This window comes from Aquarana catesbeiana, linkage group LG09 (assembly GCF_042186555.1).
Source record: "Aquarana catesbeiana isolate 2022-GZ linkage group LG09, ASM4218655v1, whole genome shotgun sequence".
NCBI lineage: Eukaryota > Metazoa > Chordata > Amphibia > Anura > Ranidae > Aquarana > Aquarana catesbeiana.
Window position 1 is genome coordinate 182,633,896 of NC_133332.1, and position 17,996 is coordinate 182,651,891.

The 17,996-nt window shown below is 39.4% G+C and overlaps 1 protein-coding gene across 1 annotated transcript in view; it reads left to right on the forward strand.

Moving 5' to 3' along the window:
- The window catches only part of THOC2 (THO complex subunit 2), a 251,420-nt gene extending 233,947 nt beyond the window's left edge, over nucleotides 1-17,473 (forward strand). The window contains exon 39 of the mRNA XM_073599433.1: nucleotides 16,618-17,473. The gene's annotated coding sequence lies outside the window, so the exon portion shown is untranslated. The remainder of the gene's footprint in view (nucleotides 1-16,617) is intronic.
- The last annotated feature ends 523 nt before the right edge of the window (nucleotides 17,474-17,996 follow it).

Consider the following 17,996-nt stretch of genomic DNA (forward strand, 5'->3'; position numbering starts at 1 on the left):
ACAGTGGTGAAGGAGAAAAAGTTGAATGCCCTTGCATGGCATAGTCAGAGCCCAGACCTAAACCCCATTGAAAATCTGTGGAATGACTTGAAGACTGCAGTCCACAAATGGTCACCATCAAATGTAACTGAATTTAAGCAGTTCTGCAAAGAGTGGGCAAATATTGCAAAGTCTAGATGTGCAAAGTTAGTGGAGACTAAAGGCTGTGATTAAAACAAATTGCGGCTCAACAAAATACTGACACAAGGGGGTAATCCTTTTTCCAACTCTGATTCTATTTTAACATTTTTGAATTGTTTTTCTGACATGTTGGCGTTATAGTTTTCACTTGGATCTTATGAGATGCACTAGTAAATACAGCTGGGTAAAACAAAAACTGTCTGTCTTTCAGGCTGCAAAGCAACAAAATGTGATTATTTTAAAGGGGGTGATTGTTTTCTTTACCCACTGTAGATGTAAATCCCATATCTTGGAAGTGCAGTAGAAGACACAGGTCATCCTCCCTAAAATCCGCTTGCTACTCTCTGTATTGTTTGTTACAAAACTGAGGACTGAGGTAGGGTTATAGGAGAGGTGCCCCAGGAGGGCTTGTCCTCAAAAGCTTGCGTATGCTTTTGTATAAATAAGTCGCCCTTGTCCTGTACTGTACTCCAAGATCTGTAATTCAAAAATGTCACTTTTTTAATACTTAAACCTAATCATGCTAACCAAAGTGAACACGCATGCAAAGAAGAAAATAACTGATAATATCCGTTATACACAGGTAAGAATATTGGCTATAAAACTGGCAGTAGGTGCCAGCAGTTATTCGTATAGTTGTGGGCTCAGTAAGAAAGGGCTCTAGGACTTACAAGGTACCATCGTACGTCCTTGGCTGGTTAAAGCAATTTACTTTGTCGCTTCTGCATTAAAGTTTCTTACCTGTCTGTTCTGCACTGTACATGGAGCTGCACATGCACAGCTCAGTGTATAATTTTGGCTATTGCCAGGATGGAAAAAGCCCTGTGCATGCATGGGATCAACATCATGTCAGTCCCGCCAATCAAAACAGCACACCACAGCGCTGGAGTTGAGGTGAGTATAGTTATACTTTAGCAATAGAAGTTACGCATTATAATTTCAGTTGCTAACAGGTATCTACCACACAAAAGGAGTGCATGGTTTCCTCTGAGTTTGCTGACTCATGAACTTGCACTGTGAGAAGGAGCACTAAGCCACAAGCATTGGAAGCAGCCTTAGAATTCAGTAAGCAAATATGGCTTCCCCAATGTTCATATAGAATTACAAATTAAACATAAACACAATGTTTTTGAAACATTAACGCTATTTTTTTTTTTTTAAATTACGCTGGTCTGTTTGTGTGTATGTATGTGTATACATCTATGTAATGTCTAAATGAAAATACTTTAGTATTTTAATTAATGGAGTGTGTGGGCATGCATTTTTTGTCTTTTCAGTGACAAAGCTTTGCACATCTGAACAGAAACATTTTTGCTTCCATTATATCAAGAGTAAAGCTGGCCATACATGGATCGAAGTTCAGCCGATTCAGCGTGGACCAGCTGATATTCGATCCATCTATGGACAGGCTAATGGTAACCAAGTCAATCCATTGTATTCTACTGTCTGAGAGGTCTCCCCACGAATGTGTTGATGGGGGAATTCAAGTGATTTTTTTTTTTTTTTTTTTTTCCTTCCACTCAAGAAAATTGAATAATCCTATGGGCTTCTTTGCTCTTGTATTGCTGTTTGTATCATGTGCACATTCAGTTCTTCTATGACATTAAGTCCTTATGCCCCCCCTCTCCACCCAAAGAAAAAAAAAGGTATAACGTATATTGGACTAATTTTCAAAAGCTAAAAGGAACAGCGTGTAGGGCTATGAAAAAGGGTTTCTGATAAAACTATTAAGGGTGTGCCACATCCCAAATGTACCAAGAAAGAGGAAAAAGCCCCCTAGGGTGGGACTTTAAATTAAACTACCATATAAACATTGAGAAATAGTAGAAAAATATTGAACATTTATTAGAAAACATATATAAAATATTGCACATGACCGTGGATGCAGTGTATACAAAAATGCAAAGAAAGATATAACTTCCTGAACCCGACGCGTTTCAGAGGTGGATGCTGTCTCCATCAGGGATTTTCACAGAAAATATAATATCCTTAAAATTCAAATGCAAAATGATCAACCATGATTGAGCCCTATCCAAATAATAAAATAATACTGGATAGTCATACACAGAATACTGAGGGTATTAAAAACTTACATCATCATCATTTGCATGTACATAAGAATATCCACATTAAAAATGAAATGACACTGTTGCGTGGAATCCACTGCGTATCCCGTCCACATAGTTGTTGCTTCAATTCAAAATGGACACACCAACAAAAAAAACTGGAGACCCAGATACATCAAAAACAACGTGTACTGAGGCCCGGCATGTAGAGAATCTGGAAGAGAGGACATGTATAGTAAAATAAAATTATATATGTCAATAAAGGTATACAAACAGCAGCCATCATTGATGGAACCCGATAGGATAATTGGACATACCTAAGCGGAGCAGTGACATCAATTTCAGGCAGACAAGTGGATGGGGACATGGAGAGCTGTAGACCAATTCAACGAGATATTGGCTGTTGAAGTCAACGTTGCCAGATAATGGGGCACCAAAAAAGAAAAATGCACAAAAAAATGTATATAAGAGAAGTATATATGAGCTCAGGTGTACATATTGCTTGTAAATCAAAAGCCCAACTGCATTAAATCACAGGGTTTCCCCAGATTACTCACTCTCAATGAATATATATATATATATATATATATATATATATATATATATAATATATATTTATTTACTTATATTTTAGTTGTTTTTGTTGTATCTGGGTCTCCAGATTTCAACTTTTTTTGTTGTGATTAGGGACTTGACCCCCACACAGCACTTGGCTATTCCCCCATCTAAATCTATATTGAATTAAAGCAACAACTATGTGGACGGGATACGCAGGGGATTCCATGTGACAGCGTCATTTCTTTTTTAATTAATGTGGATACTCTTATGTACTTGCAAGTGATTATGATGTAAGTTTTCAATACCCTCAGTATTCTGTGTATGACTATACAGTATTATTTGGAAGGGCTCAATCATTGTTGATCATTTTACATTTGAATTTTATAGATATTACTTTTTCTGTGAAAACCCCTGATGGAGACAGCATCCATCTCTGAAACGCGTCGGATTCAGGAAGTTATATCCTTATTTGCATCTCACTGATTTTTTTTCAGAAGTCTGCACTAAGATAATCTTATTTTGGGCATCCCCTGCAGCAAAAATGTAATTTTTGGTGAGATACAACCAAACTGAAATCACATCTAAAGGGATGTAGACCCTGTCACTTCCCCGGTAGAACCATGCAATTGCAGCAGCTAATTGACAAATATAAAGTCATTCACATTCGCTTTACACATGGGCACAAACACATTGCTATTTCTTCAGAATAACAATTCCTCAGCAAAAGTGGAATTAATTATTTAGTTAATTTATTGTGTGTGTATAGGGTGGGAACCTCTCTGAGACCATGGTTAATGCAGTATCCTTAATGTTTCTTTAGTTTTTAGCATTTTGTTACATGGTTGACTTTCGTTTAGATGTGGAAAAGGAAATTGGTTTCTTTTGTAGACTAGTAGCTATTTTCTGGTATTGGAGGCTATCATATAACATATAGAGCCTTATTTGTTAAAGAGTCTAAAATTAATTGGATATGGCCATGGCAGCCAATAAATACTTTTTCTCCCTTTCGGTGTCTCAGTGCTGAATGTGAGAACAAAAAGGATAATCTCTATGGGTTGCTATGGGTATTAAACAGCTGTTCCTTAATTTTCATGTAACCAGCTGTTGAAATCTGGTGTGTGTTGGTTATGCTAATTTGTAGTTGTCGTGTGCTGTCCCTGCAAAGGCATCCATCAATTAAACCTTGATTTAGATGTTGCATGTGACTGGTTTTTACTAGACTGTCTTTGTAGTGCATTCAGTTACATTTATGCATTGCACCTGTTCATTGTACAGGCTGCAGGACACAGTTCATATAATATTATTGCTACAAGCCGCTGCAAAAGACCATTAAATCATATTTGCTTATCCAAGAGAATTACTTACTGAAAGTACGCTGATGATTACAAGCCATAAATTATGTTATATGTTTGGGAATGTTCAGGTAGATTTTCAGATTGAATTAATTGAAAATAAGTGCTCACTAAATATATTTAACTGCATTGATACAAGAAAGAAAAGAGTGATTTTTGGGAGGAATTCAGAACAAAGAAAATGTTTTCAGGGTAATGTTTAGGCACAATGACCACTTCTAGATGTTCCCTATACCAGGGTTTCTCAATTCCAGTCCTCAAGGCGTACCAACAGGTCATGTTGTCAGGATTTCCCTCAGATGGAACGGCTGTGGTAATTACTAAGGCAGTGAAACTGATCTAATCACCTGTGCAAAATAATGAAAAGCCTGAAAACATGACCTGTTGATGCGCCTTGAGGACTGGAATTGAGAAACACTGCCCTATACCAAAGCAAATGTTCATTTTTTAAATTCAGCACTCCTTTAATAAGAAACAGTATAAACACAGGGTTTGCAGTCCCACATCGTTTTAGTAAAATACATCAGACAACTGCATAAAGTTAAATGGTCTTCACATTGGGCCTCCATCAGAGTTGAAAAAGTACAACCAGATTTTTTAAATGCCAGTCTACACAATCATTCATCTAGCTGAAATACCCTTCTAAAGCCACTCCATCATCCCACTAGGCAGACTAACAGCAGGTACAAGCTTGCTCCAGGCCACATCAGTTTCTACAGTTTAGTAAAAAAGTACAATATCAAAAGAGAAGTATGGGGTTCTAAAAAAACGTACATACTCCCATATATGGATGCAACATCGATCTGATGCTACAGTTGTCTCCCACCATTTCTTAGACCGAGAACCAAGCATTCACATTGACTGCTGATTGCTCATTTCTCGGTCTGCAGAGAGCATTGATGGTCAGTCACTGGCTCAACGCTCTGCCCTCCAGCACTCACTGGAGTGTTGGGCTGTGAAGGGGGTGGAAGCGGATGGCTTAGGGAACCCATTGTTAAAGGGGGCTTCCAGATTCCGATAAGCCCCCTGCCTGCAGACTCCCACAAACATAGCCCAGGGTTGTCAGGACGAGGCCCTTGTCCCCATCAACATGGTGCTTTGAGGTGCACCACCCATGTTGAGGGCATGTGGCCTAATATCATTAAGGAGGGGTGAGGCACTCGCCCCCCCCCTTCCTGGTCTGCCAAGCTGCATGCTCGGATAAGGGTCTAGTATGGATTTTGGGGGAGCCCCACTTTTTTTGTTTTTTTTTAAGTTTTATTTTGGCATGGGGTTCTCAAAGTCCATACCAGACACAAAGAGCCTGGTATGGATTGCCCCCCCCCCCCTTTTTTTTTTTTTTTTTTAAACTTTTTGTAGTGCTGGCAATGGCTTGCAGCCGGGAAAATCAGTTTTAAGGTTTTTTTTTTTTTTTTTCATTATATATGTCAGTTTTGTTGCAGCAGGTTATATACATGGTACAGATGGGCCACTTTACGGGCAGACTGGGGGACCCCCCAGGCACTATATTTAAAGGAATTTTTAGTTTTTACTGTTTCACTTGAAGCATCATTAAAATCACTGCTCCTGTAAAAAAAAAAAAAAAAAAATTTTTCAATTTTGCATTTATACATGCCCCCCAAGGCAGTACCCAGGCCCCCATACCCTTTTTATGACCAATAACTTGCATATAAGTCTTCAAAATGTGGCCTTTCAATTTTTCTAGTTTGGACCCTATAAACTTTAAAAGATTTTGCGGCCCGGGTCTGAACTTTTTCCATGTTCGGGATTTCTGGTGTGAACCGAAACCCGGGGGGGATGTTCAGCCCATCACTAGTGAAGACTGATTGCTGGGATCAGCTGGCTAGTGGGAGACGCCTGCTGGTAGCCAACGGAACTACACCCTTCCACTCTGGGAAGCGCAGTGCCACCAACAGGTAATTCAGGTCCTGACAATGGCTTTTATTTCTATCCATGTGTGCAACATCTTATGGGTGAAATCCTGGTCAGCCCTAAGCTGCCTGTAAAAGAGATCTCATTGGTATGCCCTTTGAAGGAGGACTGCTTTTGTGGGGCACTTTAAAAGTTCATTAAGGATGTTACAGGAGCAAAGTTCTTCCTTCAGCTGTCAAAATTTTCCTGTTAATGGGGTTCCATCTCCTCAAAATGCAGGATGCCCTATTGCTTTATTTTTAAAGCCCAAATTCAGCACTTTTTTTCAACATAAGACTTGGATCACCAATCCAGCCAGGTCGTACCCCAAAGCTTCTTTCACAAGAGTTTCTAAGTGTGGTGGGACGTCTTTTACAGTTTGCCCTTCATCTGGGTCACAGACCTATGTGTTCAATCATTGGTTTTAAAAGGATACCAAATAGAGTTGTAAACTCTACCCCCTCAGTTTTCTTCTCTCAAACCAACTAAAATCTGCCCAAGGATAATCTAATTTGCAGAATGCCCTGAACCACCTCTTATCTAAGGACACAGGTCCTGGAGGACACGTTTAATATATTTATGATTACAAACGATTTTATTGAAAGATCTTGAACATACATGTAGCATATCAGACAGTCATTCATCTTGTATAAAAGTTAGCGCCTACCAGACATGGGGAGATATCGAAGTCGAGTTAAAGAGGATCAACACACATAGAATATATTCAGTATACAGTATATGGCAGTCTTAGGAGTTTACACATCATATGTAGATATATCCAAGGTATATTGCTAGGTTATAACAGAGGGGTATCCCAATGTTTCCCTTATCATAAATGCATGGTATCAAATAAAGTATGGTGAATGCGCTCAGAAAGTTTAATTGCTTCCATTCTAGCTAGTACCTGCAACCAGGAAATAGCTTAGGTACGCCTATTTAGTGCTGTGACCCAGTGGATGGCCACGAAAAGCGTATGGATCAGTCTTTCGCGTGGAGCAGGAACATCAGGGATATAGGTGAAGCATAGGCACGTTTGTATGGTGAGAGTGATTAAGCAACCTGCAATAGTGGATGTCTATGTAGCTGCTTGCTGCCAAATGGGTTTAAGGAATTTACAGCTCCACAAATATGGGTTAATGAACCCAAATGAGGGCAGCCGCTGAAACACTGTGGAGATACCGTGGGGTATATTGAATGGAGTTTTGCGAGTGTCATATACCACCTGGTGTGAAGTTTGACAGCTGTCTCACTGATTGAATGCGACCTTGTGTTCTTGAACATGTTTGTCGGAATTTCTTCCCATTCAGTGTTCAAAAGTATGACCTATCTCTCTCTCCCAGCTAAGCATTGGTTTAGTTTTTTCCTCTAGAGCAAACTCGTTGAGAAAGCGATTTTAGAAGAGATATTAGATATAACCCCATTGTCTCTGGAAGAGCATGCATATTTATGTTCATATTGGGTGCAATGTGTTTGGGATTGTAAGGTGTCCTTGCTATAAGTGCTTGATTTGCGTGTATCGGAATCGCTCAGAGGGGGGTAAATTGTGCTCTAATTGGAGTTAAGGGAAAGTTTTAACGTTAGACCCCTCTTTGAAGGATTGAAATATTGTTACTCTAGCCGTGCACCTTTGAAGGAAGCGATATCTGTTGAAGGCAGGGGGGAAATCTGGGTCTCTTAGAGAGAAGTATAGGGGGGAAAGGGGAGAGATTAATTAGAATTTTCTACTGTATAGGGACCATAGGTCTAAAGATTGGTATACAATTGTATTCAGTGATATAATTTGACTCGCTTTTATAGATCTGGACCATAGGCGTGCTCAGGGGGTGTGCCTGGGCACACCCTAATCACTATGTGCAGTGGTGAATTCCCCAACTGCCCAGGCTTCCCCTCCCCTCTTGTTGGCCCTGCAGTCCTGCTGGCTTCCCTCCTCTCCCCCAAGATGCTGTGGGGGATGTTTCAGGATGGAGAGCAGGGGAAAGGGTTAGTAAATATGCAATTTATCAGCCCTTTCCTTTTCTAAATGAACACACTTGCTCACTGTGGCCATTCATAACAGACGCATAGTAAACTGTGTATACTATTCTTCAGTTTGTGAATGAACAGGAAGCCCATTCATTCACTACCTCGTGCAGCTGAGGCTACAGAGAAAGCCATGTGTTTTTGAGTTTTGGGGTGCACACCCTAATGCAATAGGCTGTGCACACCTATGATCTGGACCATAATAATCCTGGTAAGAAAAAAGGGAGAATAGAGTACGTTTCAAAAGCTAACCAAGGATTATCTGTAGAAGGGGTATGCCATTGGTCCGTTTGAGCTAATCTGGCCGCCATATAATAGCGCCACAGGTCTGGGAGGCCTAGCCCCCCAAGGGGTTGGGGTCTGTACAGCAGGGATTTGTGGAATCATGGTTTTTTGAGATGCCATATAAACTTTTTTTTTTTTTTTTTTTAAATACATTACCTCTTTATTCGACATTTTCTTATTTACCAGTTTTACAATATCCATACATACAGCAATTTTAACACTGATTTTACAAAGTATATATTTTTTTTTAATTCTAATTTCTTATTTCCATCGTTTCCCAGCAGTGACTATATACCACATGTAGAATTACCTACACAAAACCATTCATAACAAAACAAAAAGCCAGAAAAAACAAGAAAACAAAAAGGGCAAGAAGGGAAAAATAAAAACAAAACAAGCCCTCTCCCTCTCCTCCTCCACCTCCTCCTCCCACACTGCTCAACACTTCCCATACAGCCTATACTATTCCTATCCACTCTCTCTCCTTACATTCTTTACTATTATATTTGGAATCCAAGAGAATGAGGCCAGACCTGGTGTTATTAACCAGGGACCCCACAACTTAGCTAATATATCCATTGTACCCCTTTTCTGATAAACCTGTCGCTCCATTAATATTGCCTCATTTACCTGGGAGCGCCATTCCTCAAATACTGGTACACTGGAAGACATCCATTTTCTAGCTATTAACTTATGGGTTATAAATAATAGTCTACCAATTGAAATTGACATTTCCCTCAGGTATAGCTCTTCATTAAGACAACCCAGTAAACCTATTTTGGGGCGAAAGCATTCGACAGCGTCGAGTGGACATACATGTTGGAGGTACTAGATAGGTTTGGTCTGGGACATAACTTTATACAATGGGTTAAGCTACTATAATCTGACCCAAGGGCTTGTATGCAAATTAATGGGGTAGTAACAGAGTTCTTTTCATTATCAAGAGGCACCAGACAAGGGTGCCCATTGTCCCCATTATTGTTTGCACTGGCTGTCGAGCCGCTAGCAGAAGCGGTTCGACAATCGGAGGATATCTGTGGGTTTATTAGAGGGGCAAGGATTGAAAAGATATCATTATATGCGGATGACACACTGCTGTTCCTTGGTGATGTGGACAATTCCTTGATATCTTTAATGACCCTTATAAAAAATTTGGCTTATTCTCAGGCTTTACTATTAATTGGGACAAATCGGTCCTATTCCCACTTGATGAATTCAGTTTTGATATACAAAAGGAGGCCTAACAAATTAAAGTTGTGAAGTTTTTTTTAAATATTTAGGAATATAGATATACCCAAGGTTGAAAGATTATTTGCAGTATAATTTAACTCCCATCCTGGAGAAATTTAAACAAAAGAATATAGCATGGTCCAAATTACCCCTATCCGTTGTGGGCCGAGCAAACCTCATAAAAATGATGTGGGCCCCCCCAATTATTATGTTTTACATAATTCACCTATATAGATCCCGTTAAAATGGTTCAAAAAAATAGATTTTTTTGTTTCGCAAGCTATTATGGAAAGGTAAGAGCTCTAGGATTAGACTGTCTACCCTTCAGAGAACTAAAGGGGGGGGAGGTTTAGCAGTGCCACAGCCAAGAGTGTATTTTAAAGCTTCCCAATTGCAGCATTTTGTGGGGTGGGGGACGATGGATTGGAGAGATCCAATACAAGCCATGTTATTAAGTCAATGTTCGAGCTATAAGCTTACGGCCCAACTAGAATCAGGATCATTTGCCTGCACTCACTCTAGCCCAACATTGGTGCTAATGAATAGAATATGGCAGAAAATGAGACAAACAATGAAATATGAAGGCGTGTCAGAATTCTCTCCAATATGAGGGAATAGGTACTTTGGAGAACTCTGTAAACTACAGGGGTTTGAATATTGGCGTTCTAAAGCAATACAATATACTGTATTCCTCAGCTTTATGCTCAAAGCGCTATACAGTATTTTCAGGAGCTACAGGAATTATATAAATTGCCACATAATAACTTTTATAAATATCTACAACTACGATATGCAGTCTATTCCCAGTTTAAAGGAGGAGGGATGAATATAGGACCAATGTCATTGATATCTTTATTAGCAGGGGCAGAGAGAAAAAAAGGTTTAACCTCTCTAGTATATAGCCAACTTATGGCGAACTATCAAGATATTTTGGATAGCCCAGGCAGAAAGGGTTGGGAGATCGATCTGGGGGTTATACTGGACGAGGAATGGCAAAATATTTTGAAGAGGGCACCGATGGTTTCTTTATCATCTACACAATGCCTATCACAACTGTTTATTATCTATAGGACATATAGGACTCCAGTAAAATTATATAAGTGGAGGCGGAGGGAAACCTCAGATTGCCCAAGATGTAAGCAACCCCAGACAGATTTGCTCCATATGCTTTGGAAATGTCCTAAACTGGTTAGATACTGGCGAGAAGTGGTGTCCACAATTAATGGGGCTTATAACAGCCAGATAGAATTGGACCCCAAAATATGTTTACTGGGTTAGATGCCATATAAACTTAATGTCCTTCTGTATTGATTCAATATAAGTTTTAGAGACAAAAAAAAGCAACTCGGGTAATATGGCCATTTTTATGGCTGTAACCCTGCCTAGGAATGAAATATGATACTTATCCCAAGTCTTTAACCACTTCCAGACCGCCCATCGCAGTTTTGCATCCTCACTTTGAAGAAGGATATCGTTGATATGGCAGCAGCTAGTTGCCATAACCGCTCGTATCCTCGTATTCGGCTGGCAGTCCGCTACAAGATAAAGGTGGTCTCTGCAGCGAATTCGCCGTGAGATCACTTTTTGCGGGAGAGGGGCCCCCCCTCCTGCCGCAATCCGTTTCCCTCCGCCGCTTACTGGAGCTGTCGGCGGAGGCGATCGCGTCTGTCCCCTGCCTGGGTATGGAGATGAACGAGGGGAAGATGGCCCCCTTCCGTCTCCATATCACTGCAGGGCGGAAGCGACGTCAAAACATCACTTCCGCCCATAGCTCTTAAAGGGCCTTTTTTAAAATTTTTTTTTTTTTTAAATGACAATTTTTTTTTTTATTGCATTTTAATGTAAATATGAGATCTGAGCTCTTATTGACCCCAGATCTCATATTTAAGAAGTCCTGTCATGCTTTTTTCTATTACAAGGGATGTTTACATTCCTTGTAATAGGAATGAAAGTGACACAATTTTTTTGGTTAAAAAAACAGTGTAAAAAAAAAAATAAATAATTTTTTTTAAACGCTCCCCGTCCCGACAAGCTCGCGTGCAGAAGCGAACGCATACGTGACTAGCGCCCACATATGAAAACTGTGTTCAAACCACACATGTGAGGTATCGCCACGATCGATAGTGAGAGCAATAATTCTAGCCCTAGACCTCCTCTGTAACTTAAAACCTGCAACCTGTAGAATTTTTTAAACGTCGCCTGTGGAGATTTTTAAGGGTAAAAGTTTGTCGCATTACACGCGGGTGCAATTTTGAAGCATGGCATGTTGGGTATCAATGTACTCGGCATAACATTATCTTTCACAATATAAAAAAAAAATGGGCTAACTTTCCTGGTGTCTTATTTTTTAATTCAAAAAAATGTATTTTTAAAAAAAAAAAAAAAGGGGGTGGATAGGTCTGGTGTCCCCAGTGACACACCTCTATCCCTGTAATATGTAGCAAAACAGGAAATTCACCCTGGGACTTTACATGAGATGGGCACCGTTCCGCTAATAAACATAACAGTAGTAGATACAGTATAAAATTTATTTAAGTAAAAATGTTACATGCATAGATATCACCAATTGCCAATTTAAAAGGGATACATAAACATGAGATATTGGTACATAAATGTAATAGCAGTAATAATACACAGGCATCTTTGGTACTGACGCGTTTCGCAAGACCCAGCTCGCTCTTCAGGGGTGGATGTGTGTAAAAATGTACCTAGAATGAAAGAGTATAAATTGGCGGTATAGCATAGTATTGGTTATATAGGCACAGGGTAAGAGGGGTCTTGGTAGACAGACCCCATACTCACCACTGAACTTTGCCATAGCAACAGGTGTGTGGCTCCCAGCAGGTGGCAGCAGGTGTCTCACCTGGAAGCTGAGGGGGCGGAGTCAGACAAGACCCCGCCAGGGGCCAAACGGAGGGCAGGCATGGCACAGATGGAATGGTGTATCCCTAGAGACCTCACTAGTCCGTAAAAGATATAGGCTGTAAACATAAGGATGTTTGTCAGGCATCTGAAGTAACGGAGTAAAATCAATAAGTATAGGCATATAAATGTCTATGCAAAAGTAAGGAGCCTGGGCCAGAGATGGGAGGGACTTGGCGACTGTTGGGAAGATAGAATGGCAGAGAGATGTCAACAGATGACAAGGTGGGAGAGGAAAGAAAAGGAGTAGCCTGTAAATATAAAATGAAGTCTGTGATGTCAAAGAACAAATTTAAAGTGAGTGCTCAAAGTGAATGATGTAAAAACACACAGGTGTAACTGAATATAGTGAATATCTAAGTATAGGAGTGGTAAGAGCTGCGATGTGCATAAAGGGAGGTTTCTTTTCTCCTGCTGTCCCCATCTGCTTTCGAGCGGGTGGGGACACCTACACATCTGCGCCATGTTCAAGCGTCAGCCGCGTGACCTCTGCAATTTTGCGGACGTTTACAAATATCCCAAAAGTGTGGCGTGCATTTGTATTCAGCCCCTCCTATACTTTGTAGAACCACATTTCGCAGCAATTACAGCTGCAAGTCTTTTGGGTATGTCTCTACCAGCGTGTGAAATTTTTGCCCATTCTTCTTTGCCAAATAGCTCAAGCTCTGTCAGATTGAATGAAGAGCCTCTGAACAGCAATTTTCAAGTCTTGCCACAGATTCTTAATTGAATTTAGGTCTGAACTTTGGGCCATTCTAACACATGAATATGCTTTTGATCGAAACCATTCCATTGTAGTTCTGGCTGTATGTTTAGGGTGGTTGTCCTTTGCCCCAGTCTCAAGTCTTTTGCAGACTCTAACAGGTTTTCTTCTAAGATTGCCCTGCATTTGGCTTTATCCATCTTCCCATCAACTCTGACTAGCTTCCCTGTCCCTGCTGAAGAAGAGCATCCCCACAAAATTATGCTACCACCTACCACCACTATGTTTCATGGTGGGGATGGTGTGCTCAAGAGTGATGTGCAGTGTGTGTTTTCCGCCACAGATAGCGTTTTGGCCAAAAAGTTCATTTTATCTGACCAGAGCACCTTCTTCCACATGTTTGCTGTGTCCCCCACATGGCTTCTCGCAAACTGCAAATGGGACTTTTTATGGCTTTCTTTCAGCAATGGCTTTCTTCTTGCCACTCTTCAATAAAGGCCGGATTTGTGGAGTGCACGATTATTAGTTGTCATTTATTTTGGACAGATTCTCCCACCTGAGCTGTGGATCTCTGCAGCTTCTCCTGAATTACCATGGGCCTCTTGTCTGCTTCTCCAATTAATGCTCTCCTGTCAGTTTCGGTGGACGGCTATTTCTTAGTAGGTTTGCAGTTGTGCCATACTCTCCATTTTCGAAAGATGGATTAAACGGTGCTCCGTGAGATATTCAAAGCTTGGAATATTTTTGTTATAACCTAATTGTGCTTCAAGCTTCTCCAAAACTTTTTATCCCTGACCTGTCTGGTATGTTCCTTGGCCTTCATGATGCTGTTCACTAAGGTTCTCTATCAAACTTCTGCAGGCTTCACAGAACAGCTATATTTATATTGAGATTAAATTACACACAGGTGGACTCTATTTACTTCAGAAGGTGACTTCTGAAGGCAATTAGTTCCACTAGAATTTAGTTAGGGATATCAGAGTAAAGGGGGCTGAATACAAATGCACGCCACACTTTTCAGATATTAATTTGTAAAAAAAATTGAAAACCATTTATCAATTCCTTCCACTTCACAATTATGTGCCACTTTGTGTTGGTCTATCACCATAAAATACATTTATGTTTTTGGTTGTAACATGAGGGCAACCATGGGCAAAATGGGAAACCCTGTCTCAGTGGGCTTAGACAAAAATGTTGGCTTGCGTCTTCTCTCTTTATCAACACCCAACAGTAAAAAATAAAATAAATGTCTCATAAAGGGACACAGACCTCCATAGCGTGATCCTGTTAGGCATTCTATCCCCATATGAAACCCCCCTCACGATTGTGCACTTGCTAAAATACAATTAAAATAAGCACTGGTTAATACATGATGATGACTGCACGACACTATCACCGGTCCTAGGATTGTTGTCTGCGGTGATTTCCAGGTAGAGTTTGAATCAGCTGGCAGATAGACAAACCACGTAGTCACCCGTAGATGCGTTTCATCATTCCATCTTTGTCAATGGGCAGGATGACGCTATGAGGTCTGTTTCCCTTTTTTTATGAGATACTGAGACTGGTGGACGATTCCAATCTGAAGTGACTCAATGAAGTGAAAGACACGATTAAAAGGCGTATATATCTGATAGATTCGGTGAGTGCAAACTTTGAGGAGAGCGGTATCACGAGGTGCGGTGAAGGATCTGTAGATCTATACACCTGATATATCCTAAGGAAACACTGAGTGGATAAAGCCTAATTTTGAACTCACCTTTTAGGGTATAATTAAGTTTGGACTATTTGGAAACAAGTGGTTCCTTTTATTGAAGAGCGCTGCTTTTGCTTTTTTTTTTTGCATTTTAATTTTTTTTTATCATTTTAAAGCATATGACACTTATTAAAATGAAAGTAAATTTATATGCTTCTTCTCCAATAATTATTGATACGCATCCACCGCTTTATAGCCATGTAATCTATTTTCATTTACATTGTTTCCTAACATGTTTTTCTGCCTCCATATAAATGTCCTCTGTGAGCACTTGAACCCCCCCCCCCCCCCTCCATTTGTTTGGAATGAGCTGTATGCTTTAGTTGCAGCCATGTGCTCTATGCACACTACCTATCCCATAGTCCCTAGTCCATCTCTGGAATGACCAAGAGAAGGGTGGCTATGTTCTTCAACATACAATGAGACCATGGAGATCAAACGTAGCCACCTGTAACAGGAAGTTGCATCACAGCAGCAAAAAAAAAAATATACATGGAATGTGTAGGGGGCTGACAGCATTAGAGAAGGTACTCTTTTGAGTTCATACACACATACATAGATATATTTCCTTAAACCAAAGCTTATGGCTTTAACTGCTTGCGGACCGCCCACCATACATTTACTGCGGCAGAGCGCCCGCTCTGTGCCAGATCATGTACCTAGTAAGTGATCTGACACGTCCGGGTCTGTGTCCGCCACTGAAACAAGGCAGATTGTCCTGCTGTCAGAGGGGGGAAGGTATTGATCCTGTGTTTCTGCAAAGCAGGAACACGGATCTTTGCCTTCCCTAGTCAAAGCACCTGCCCCACAGCGAGTAAGCACAACCTAGACATATATTTAACCCTTTGATTGCCTCTGATGTTAACCCCTTCCATGCCATTGTCATTCGTACACAGTGCATATTTTTTTAGCACTGATCGCTGTATTGGTGTTCCTGGTCCCCAAAAACCGTCAGGTGTCCGATTTGTCTGCCGCAATATCGCAGTCCCTCTATAATTCGCTGATCGCTGCCATTACTAGTAAAAAAAAAAAAAAAAATATCCCATAGTTTGTAAAGGCTATAACTTTTGCAAAAACCAATCAATATATAGGTCTATTGGGATTTTTTTTTTTTACCAAAAATATGTAGCAGAGTACATATTGACCTAAATTGATGAAGAAATTAGATTTTTTACATTTTTTTTTATTTGGTATGTTATAGCAGAAAGTAAAAAAAAAAAAAATATATATATATATATAATTTTTTTTTTTTTTTTGACGGCTTTTTTTGTTTATATTGCAAAAAATAAAAACCGCAGAGGTGATCAAATACACACCAAAAGAAAGCTCTATTTGTGGGAAAAAATACATAAATTTTATTTGGGTACAGTGTCACACAAGTTGCCAGTTAAAGTAACACAGTGCCATATGGCAAAAATGGCCTGGACATGGATGGGGGTAAATCTTCCAGAGCTAAAGTGGTTAAACAAAAATATTTGTAAAATGTTGGAGAAAGAGCTGGAATAGAGGGCATAACATAGTCACATTCTGTTGTCTGCATACATTTAAACGGGCATGACATTAGGATATTTTATCTACTGCTTATTATACTTTCTAAAAAAAAAAAACAATTTTGACAAATGTTTTCTTTTTCTGCAGAAGACACTTCAAATATGGGATCCTACAGGCTGTGTGAATAAGGAAGGTGATGCGCTGTGACCACGTGTATTTACTACAATATAAATTGCACAGATATTTGATGAAGAAGAGGGCCCATTTGCATCTCATTAAATTATTCATTTATTAGCATTGTTTCATTCTTTTTTCTTTTTTTCCACCCTCCAGTATATGTTCACGTTGTGCATTACTGTATTTTACATGTGTTGCTGATTACATTATGCATTTATTTTCAGTACTTGGCTGAAAGTGTTTTCCTATTCCATAATTTTAAGCACAATGTGCTGAAACAGATATTTTCCACCATATGAAAGAGATTCCTTTGTTTGTAAAGCGTTTCAAAAGGTTGTCACATTACTGCCTGAAACTTTAATAATTTGCAATATACAATGCATTCTTTTTAATTGATAAAGCAAGATATAAACAGCTAGTGAATATTTTTTGAAACTTACCTCATTTAAATTCAGTTGTATTTATTACATGGCCTTGTAAGTACTGCAGGAGCAAAGTTTTTCATGGTAATGAATAAGAGCTGTTTGTATATTATGTATGACATCAAGTATCTGTTAAAGAACAAGAAATTAAAAAAGAACCATGTTGTTTCCAAAAGTCCCTAACTGCAATTCTGTTTTGTCTTAATGTTTTTAAATAAAAGGGAGAACAGTATTTTCCCTTGAGAAATTAGGGTTCAGTTCTACAACTACAGGAGCTTTGTATTGCCGAACTTTAGCCTAAAAAGTTTCAAAGACTTTTTTAAAGGAAATTTTTAACTGCTGAATTCTACCAGTGTAAGCTTTTTTTTTCTAAATAAACAATAGTTTTCTCAATGGGTCGTAAATCATTGTCTGTATTGTGCCTTATTTTATATTCATCATTATTTACCAGCTTAAAACCTTATGAATTAACACAGCTGGGAGAAATTGTCGACTCTGAAAAATTTGGCATAACCTTTTGTTTCATTTACATTCAACGTATTCCTTTGAGGTATTACAGTGAAAACTATAGAGTTTCAAAAAATATGCATAGTTTATGTGTATGCCTTGCTAACTGATTACATATGTGCCAAAGCGCAGGTACTGCAGAGTTTCTTTTTCTTCTAGATGCTGTTAAAATATTGATATAACTCTATTTTGAAAATAAACGAGGAATCGCCAGGTGGTAGTGTGGACACTCGTTAACTTCAATAATGCAACTGTGCCACGTCCCAAATAATTTTATGCAAAGGGCCATAAGGGTTAATTGGACTGCACGGTTCATGGACTTTATGGGCATAACCAAAGTACAGTTAAAATACAAAACTTTGTTGATACACGAGGCTTAAAAACATTTAAAAACCGTTGTATTCTGCACCTTAAAATGTT